At 35.9% G+C, this 8,238-nt stretch overlaps 1 pseudogene; it reads right to left on the reverse strand.

The window, feature by feature from the left end:
• Window positions 1–5,934: 5,934 nt before the first annotated feature.
• LOC129065045 (40S ribosomal protein S3a-like) lies at window positions 5,935–6,737 on the reverse strand (annotated as a pseudogene).
• Between the last annotated feature and the right edge of the window lie 1,501 nt (window positions 6,738–8,238).

Genomic DNA, 8,238 nt, shown 5'->3' on the forward strand with positions numbered 1-8,238 from the left:
AAGGTGACTAGTGCAATTAAGGAACTAAATTTTTATTTTATTTTATTTTAATTAATTTAAATTTAGGTAGCCACATGTGGCTATTGGCTACCATGACAGTCAATGCAGATATTGGAATATATAGTAGCCTCACTTATTTACCTGTATTATGATTTTACTTTTCTGGTTACAACTTTGTGCCACCTTCTCTGGGGGCTTCTTCACATTCTTCTAACACCATAAAATGATTACATTTGCTGATGTGAGACTTGAAACTAGCATAAGAATGTGTCCATTCTGTGTAAAACTATATCACCTGTCAGGAGTTCCATTCTGGGCCCTGGCTGGTGTGGCTCAGGGAACTGAGCACCAGCCTGTGAACCAAAAGGTTGCTGGTTCAATTCCTAGTTGTGGCACATGCCTGGGTTGTGGGCCAGGTCTCCAGTTGGGGGTGTTCAAGGTGTTTCTCTCTCACATCATGTTTCCTCCTCCCTTCATCTCTCTCTAAAAATAAATAAATACATAAATACATAAAATCTTTTTAAAAAGGAGTTTCATCCTGGAAACTTAACAGAGTTGCATTTAAGGGAATTTATTATTTAATTAACATTAGGATAGCACTTGTGTCAGGCACTAAATGCTTTATTAATATGAACCCATTTAATATCCATTGTAATGCTATTTGATAGGTATTCCTATCAGCCCCAATTTACAGATGAAGAAACTGAGGTATAAAGAAGCCAATAATTTGCTCTACATGTCATGGTTAACAGAGTGACAAAGTTGAGATTCAAACCTAGGGAATCTGACTTTAGAGTCCATCTAGTATTAGCTTCCAAGTGTCCAGCTTTTCAAGATCAACCTAGTTCTGCTCAGCAATCATTATCTTTTGAATTCCCACAACACTTACCTTCTGTACAGGTCACCTGGGATGGAGCAGAGGGTCTCTGCTAGACCCTACTGGTGCCAGGAAACAGAAACAAAGTGAATGAGCAGCGCCCCTTCTGGAGATGAAGGTCCCACAGTAATAGGGGATCCTCGGCAATGGATAAGTAAAGAAAGGAAGAAATTACGAGGTTGCTAATCTCCTCCCCCACTCCACATGCATATATTATCCTGCCAGGAAGAAGAAAATACCTTAAATTGCATATGACTTAATCTTTCTTACAAGTACACTTTTTAATCGTTTATTCTATTACAGTTGTCCCAACCTTTTCTCCCTTGCCCCCTCCACTCAGCCACCCCAGAAGTACACTTTAGCATTCTGCATTGAGCCTCAAGACTGAATGATGATGTTACCTCTAAATCCTGCTCTACTGTTCCCCATTTTCTTTTGTTTTTATGATGTGTTCTTGGAATCTCTGCTACTAACCCCTGCTTATTTAATTCAAGCCATGTAGATTCTGGGGCACCCCGGACTTAAGCTGCTCTCAAATGAAACCAGAAGAATAATGACAGCTAAGTGTCTGGACTCCCGGGGCCTTGCCAAGAGCCAATTTCCGCATGCATAAAAGGGACAACAACAGTTTTGATGTGGAAGCTTTACCCTGACCCTGACAGGCTCTGTATGGAATGATCCCCAGAATTTTGCTGGCTTCAATTAAAACAACAGACCAGGTATCCAAATGCTCACCTTTATAGAATCATTCAACTTCAGTGCAGAGACATAGAAAAGTCAAAGAATGTAATGGTTGGTTGGTTCTGAAATGAAAACCAGTTTCAACCAATGATCCTTGATTATCCAGTAACATGCGTAGGAAAATTGACCATTTCCCTCCCCCTTTCTTCAATTATACTGCATTCCAATGACCACACATTAATTTACTAGGAACCAGTCAACTTTTTTATGTTTTCAGGGAAAATGGAGAAGAAAAAAATTTAAAGAAATATAAATGATAGGTAAACAGTTGTCTGAAATACATTCTTCAGGAGAAGAATCTTCCATCTATAATGTCAACATGGAAACAAATATTTCCATATTTCAAAATATTCGTGTAGTGGTGCTTCAAAAAAGCCTTGTAGTGGAAATAATGCAGACATATCCTACTTCAGCTGAAATTTAGAGAAAATAAAACCATGTAAATAAAAAGCAAAAGTCTGAGACAGTGGTTGTCTGACTTAACTACAACTTGCATTTGACAAATTTGAATTATTTGTGTTGCTATTTCAACAAGATAATAGTGTTTGTTTCCCCAGTAATTACATTGCTGTAACTAAGACAGGACAGAACAGTGGTTAAGTAGAAAGAAGTTCACTACTGGTTAATGCTTCCCTGATGCGTTTGTGGGAAATATGAACCATAGCATGGCCCAGAAAAAGGCAAATATGATTTAACAGATTGGAAGCATTAGGAATAGATGAAGGAAAAATTAATGTCTTATTATGCCTGGTCTTATTCATTTCTATTTTCACTGACTATGAGAAGTATATACTATAGGATTTAATAGAAAACACTTCATTGGTTTAAATCATTAAATATATATACAATATTTAATAGGGAATGTTTAATTTTTACAAGGTCACCACAGAAATTAAAATTTACCCAGTTCATTAACAATTTGGAATTTTATTTCATTTTGGCAATAATGTAATGACAATATCACAGGCAAAATTAGTTATTTCATCATGGCTTTTGGATGGTAAATGCAAGCTTTGAAAAAGTGCACTGCATGCACACACACACACACACACACACACACACACACACACAGACTCTAGTTACCATGAATTGAGATATTGTGAACTACTGGAGTTTTTTAAAATCACAAATTGTCAAATTGTGCATTAGCAATATATCATTTGCAATTACAGTGAAAATAACACTTTGACTTAAAATGAAGTGCTATTTCTTTTCCTTAAAAGATTTATTTGAGTATGATGAGAGCACACTAAGTACCCTGGGTTTTTATTCAGGTCTGTGAATTGCCTGCTTAATGCATGCCCACACTACTTTTAGCTGGGCTTTTCTCCATTACTTACAAATGGAGAAAAATATGCTTCCTAATATATAATATTTGTTTGATGATTATTGATTTGCATATAATTTAATATGTTAATTAATTTTTAATTATAAAATTAATGCTATAATTATAATTATAGCATTATAATTAAAATTATAATTTTTAATTATAATGCTATAAAAAGCATTAATGTAATACTAGCAATTAAAAATAATATTTTAGATTTATATGGCATAGATGTCTATCTACCTACTGAATATCCCTGCCTGGAATATGGGCACCTTGAACTCAGAGTGTCCAAATTTGAACTCTTCATATTCACACGGAACTTGTTCCTCCTCCTCTGTTTCTTATCTCAGTTAATGTCATCACTAATCACCCATCTGTCCAAGCCAAAAACTGGGCACAATCATAGATTCCTCTCTGTCTCTTCACTGCCTCATTCAGTTCACCACCAAGTCTAATCAATCCACTCGGCTGTGTATTTGATTTCCATGATCACTTTCTTATTTTAAGCCAGAACCATTCCATGTCTAGACTCTTGCCAAAGCCTCTTAACCAGCCTCTCTGTCTCTGGGATTCTTCCCATATTGCCCTTCAGTATGTCCAAATTTCTGATCATGGTTCACTAATTTATGATCTTACCTTTTTTTCCTTGATTATTTTTATCACTCCCCCTCTTTCTGCCTGACATCCTGGGCTGGTCTTCCCCACTTCTCATTCCTCCTTACTCTTACTCCTCTTTCCGGTTCCTGCATTAGTGAGCCCTCTTCCTGGAAGCCATCCCTCTCTCCCCCACATTCTCAGGCTAACTACTTCTCCTTAGCACACAGATGGCATTGTTACACTGCACTGTAATTGGTAATTTACTTGCCTGACTCACAGTGCCTTGAAAGAAAAGAGCTGGTCTTTTTCAAGTTCGTATTTCCAGGACCCAGCACATCTTTTATTAGTGTGGAATAAATAGTTATTAAATGAACACATGAAATTTAGTATACCTCATACATTATGTTCCCTTCTTGGACAAATGAGAACTCGTTCTAAAGTGAAGGCAAGGTTGACAGGACAAATGATGCTGAGTACATGTTCTCCATAGCTCTTTTGTGCACATATTATACGCTGGGACACTGACTGCCTTTGTTCCAGACTAACTTTTCAAAGATCTTTGTATAGCAAACAGCCTTAGATTTAGATATAATGTTTCCCTTCAGAGCAAAGGGCAGGTTTGTTTATTATCTCATAATAAAAAAGTTAATTTCTCCCTCTAGAGCAAAGGTCAATCATGTTTACTGATCATTATAAAACATCAAGTCCCCTCCCTGGCTGGGTAGCTCAGTTGGTTAAAACATTGTCCCATGCCAAGGTTGCAAGTTGGATCCCCAGTTGGGGCACATGCAAGAATCAACCAATGAATGCATAAATAAGGGGAACAACAAATCTCTCTCTCTCTCTCTCTCTCTCAATAAATAAAAAAACAAAAAATAAAAGATCAAGTTCTCTAAGCTCAAAATCCCTTTCCTATAAGGTAACCCAAACATGTATCTGGTCCTCTTGGTGTTGCTCTGTGAGAAATGAGACTTAGGGAACCAGTTCAAAAGTTGGTATTCTGGTTACTGCTATTACTATGAGGAAGAAACTGTCCTTTGTCTCTGACCTATGAGTCTCATATCCTCAGTAAGCATCCATGAACCTATGCTAAGCTAATATATTACCTTACAAAAATGTAAAATCCCAATCTTTTTGCTGTTCTTGAAAGTGCTAACTTGGGAGAACACTATATATATACACACACAGATGTATATATATATCTGGGATTACAAGTTTCCTAGCAAAGGTAGAAAGGAACATTATGTGTCATGGGAGTGGTGGTGGTCTCATACTGGGGATATGAGTTTGTTTGATATGAGAAAAATAAATGTCATAGATCATCTTCCTCAAAGGTTAAGCAGTAGCATAATTGAGTGATGTGGGCTGAGTTGTAGCTATCTGCATAGATCCTGCCAACTGTTGCCCCAACAGAATGAGGAACACTTTCTAGCAAGTAAAGGAAGCCTTAAATATGTATTTTTATAAGAAATATTCTGGTTAATAACTGTTGAGAACTAATTCACACTTTTAATAACATATTTTACATTAAGCTAAACAAAAGCCCACTGCTATGTGCCACCTCTGCATTAAAACAAATGGGAAATAGCCTAAGTCTTGTGAGCTGTTTGTCCATAGGTACCAGAAGGAAAGTGAGGTTCACATACAGATGCCAATTAAGCCGAGGTTGATTAGGACCCTCATCCCAACTCCCTGTCTCTGAGATAAAATGATCCATCTTCTTTCCTCTTCCATCTTCTTTCCTCTTCCATGTATGTCTTCCATGTATTGTTGATTGCATATTTTTTGCTTATTTTTCTCTAATTATAGGCTGCATTTATATTTATGGACACCAAATTTCACCCAAGTTGATTCATGGTGTTTAAAAAATCATAAGACAGAATAATAAATAATAATATCTAACATTTGTTGAGCATTTGACTGTGTATCAAGCTCTATAGCAAGAAATTTGCATACATTATCTCATTTGGCTCTCAAAACAATCCTTTTGGAATGTTGTCCCTATTTTTAAGTTGACAAAAAAAATAGCTGAAAGGGTAGTTCCCAGGACAGGATTGGGGGGAATAGGGAGTTGTTTAATAAATATAGAATTTCAGTTTTGAAAGATAAAAAGTTCTGGAGATTGGATGCACAATAATGTGATTGCATTTAACATTACTGCACTGTAACTTAAAGTGGTTAAGAAGGTGAATTTTATGTTATATGCATTATGGTACACTTTTTAAAATAAATAAATATGAAAAATTTAAAAAGACTGGAAGAATACAAGCCAATATGGAAGCAGTGGCTATATTCGAGGAGTACCATTAGAATGGCAATATTTAGAGGGTGCATTTTATCTAGGGTACTTCTCCTCTTTTTCACAAATAGGATTTCTTATTTGTCTCCATTAAATGTCAGAATTTTTAACATATTCTTGTACTGGAGGCTCATATACACCACTTCATACATCTTTACCACCTGCCTCATCCCCAGTCACTTTTCCAGCACTGCTACCTTCACCATGAAACCCCATGAGTTTTCCCAGTTCAAACTTGGATTTCTTTAACATTTTGACTTTTCTAACAAAGACATTATGGGGTGAATAAATACATTTGGAAGACTTTTCTATGTCTTTTCCAATGTTATATGAAATCAATTTATTGACCACTTTTTTCAAGTCATTTGCACCTCTCAGGTCATGATTTCCATCATCTTCTAGATTTGATGGAACTGTTGATGCTGAGCATAAGAGGTCTTCTGAATCTGATTGTTGCTTTTTTTTTTTTTTTAGGAAAACCAACAAGAATTGGTAAAGCAAATAACCATCGGTAGTCTTGACATCAACATGAGCTTCAATTATGGTCTGCCAGTTTTTGACCATGGAGCACATTTTGTCATGAGTAAGATCCATGTCATTGAAATTAGTTAATCCATTATCAACATCTTCAGTAATTAGCTTGAATTTTCTAAATGCAACTTCATCATTTTGCAGATCAGCAAAGCTCACTCCAAAAAATGACCCTTGAGACCATGAGATGTTATTTTCGTTCCTTGAGTTCTCACAACTGGTGTTTTTCCAATATTTCTTATATTAAACATAGCTGGTACTTTCACATCATACTAATCTTTCTTAGAAAATGAGTTAACCACTTTGTTCCTGGCTCACATTTTGCTGCTTTTTATAAGGCACTTGTTCTTGTTGACTGCCATGATGCTCCTCAGAGCCAAAAGGTCTTGTACTTTTCTCTATTTACAAATTTGCAACAATGAACATAAGAAATAGTTGAGAATGGAGTTAAAGGGTGAATATTGTATGAAATACCACATGGAGAACACCAATGTGTCCATTTCTGGAGCTATCTCTTTCTTTGTTTTCCAGCTTCTGCTGTGCTTCCCATGTTACTTTGTTCAAAAGCAGCCATGTGGATGGGTTTGTTGGCTTCCTAATGACCCCTAGTCTACAATAACCCAGGAGAAATAAAGTTGTGATTATTTTAAGCAATATATACACCCATTTAACAACCCAACTTATGTAGTTTCATTATGACCAGGAATTAAAGGCCACTGTTATGGGCTTCTCTGTTCCCTCTTTCCTCAGAGCCCAAAAACTCTGTCTCTACAAAGAATTAAATCATATTTATTGGTCAACCTATGAATATTCATTAAGCAATGACTACACACAAAACAGGAAATGAAAGAGTTTCATGAGACAAGTTCACAACATTTTGGGAGGTAAAAATGTTAGATTGGAGAGAAAAAAATTCCAGTAACTTTGTAGACCAGATTCAGCTCATACTAGTAAGGTTCCTGTGTTTGGCAGGCATTGACCAATTCAAGTTAGAGCTAAGGATTTCACCTTCCAATGTGAATGTACATATAAAGATCATTAGGTAATAAGTTTACATAAAACACATTTTTTAAGACTTGGGAAAGAGAGATTTTTTTACAGAGGGTTGCTGCAAAGTGGAGGAAACCATTAATATAGAGATAAGATCTGCAAGTGTCTCCCATAAAATATATTTTAATACTCAGGTTATTAGCATCACACGCCATTCAGAGTTATATAAAAATATTTTATTGTCAATCTGTCAATCTTTGCGACATACCTAGGGCTACGTTTAATCACAAAAGTGAAGGTGTTGAGGTATATGAAGATAATGAAATGTGCTCAAGTCTCCCTTTTATTCAGTAATGGGTCAAGGGATGGAATTTAATCTTTCCTGCTAATAATTAGAATGCACTGAATAGAAAACCAAGAGTTCTTAGAATAGCCAGATTTGTTGATACTAAAAATTGAGACAATGCAGCAATGTTACATTCTCTTGCTCCAGATATCTGATATTCTGCTATCATTTTTAAATAGTTTTATTTTTCCAGGAAAGCTTCAAATATAAATATTCTGTCCCACTATCAAAAGGAGTCAAATATATGGCAATGGAAGAAGATTTGACTTTGGGTGGTGGGCACACAGGGCAATACACAAATGATATGTCCTAGAATTATACACATGAAACCTATATAATTTTATTAACTAATGTCACCCCAATGAATTTAATTAAAACCAAGAAATTGCTTGGAATATTTTTTCTAATCTTCCACTTTCGGTCTGTGTAGTTTTTGTTCTAAGGTGGGTCTCTTGTAGGCAACATATGTGCGGGTCATGTTTTCTTATCCATTCAGCTGCCCTATGTCTTTTGACTGAAGCATTTAA

This window comes from Pteronotus mesoamericanus, unplaced genomic scaffold (assembly GCF_021234165.1).
Source record: "Pteronotus mesoamericanus isolate MK-2021 breed Mesoamerican mustached bat unplaced genomic scaffold, CSHL_Meso_final contig_173, whole genome shotgun sequence".
Classification (NCBI taxonomy): Eukaryota; Metazoa; Chordata; class Mammalia; order Chiroptera; family Mormoopidae; genus Pteronotus; species Pteronotus mesoamericanus.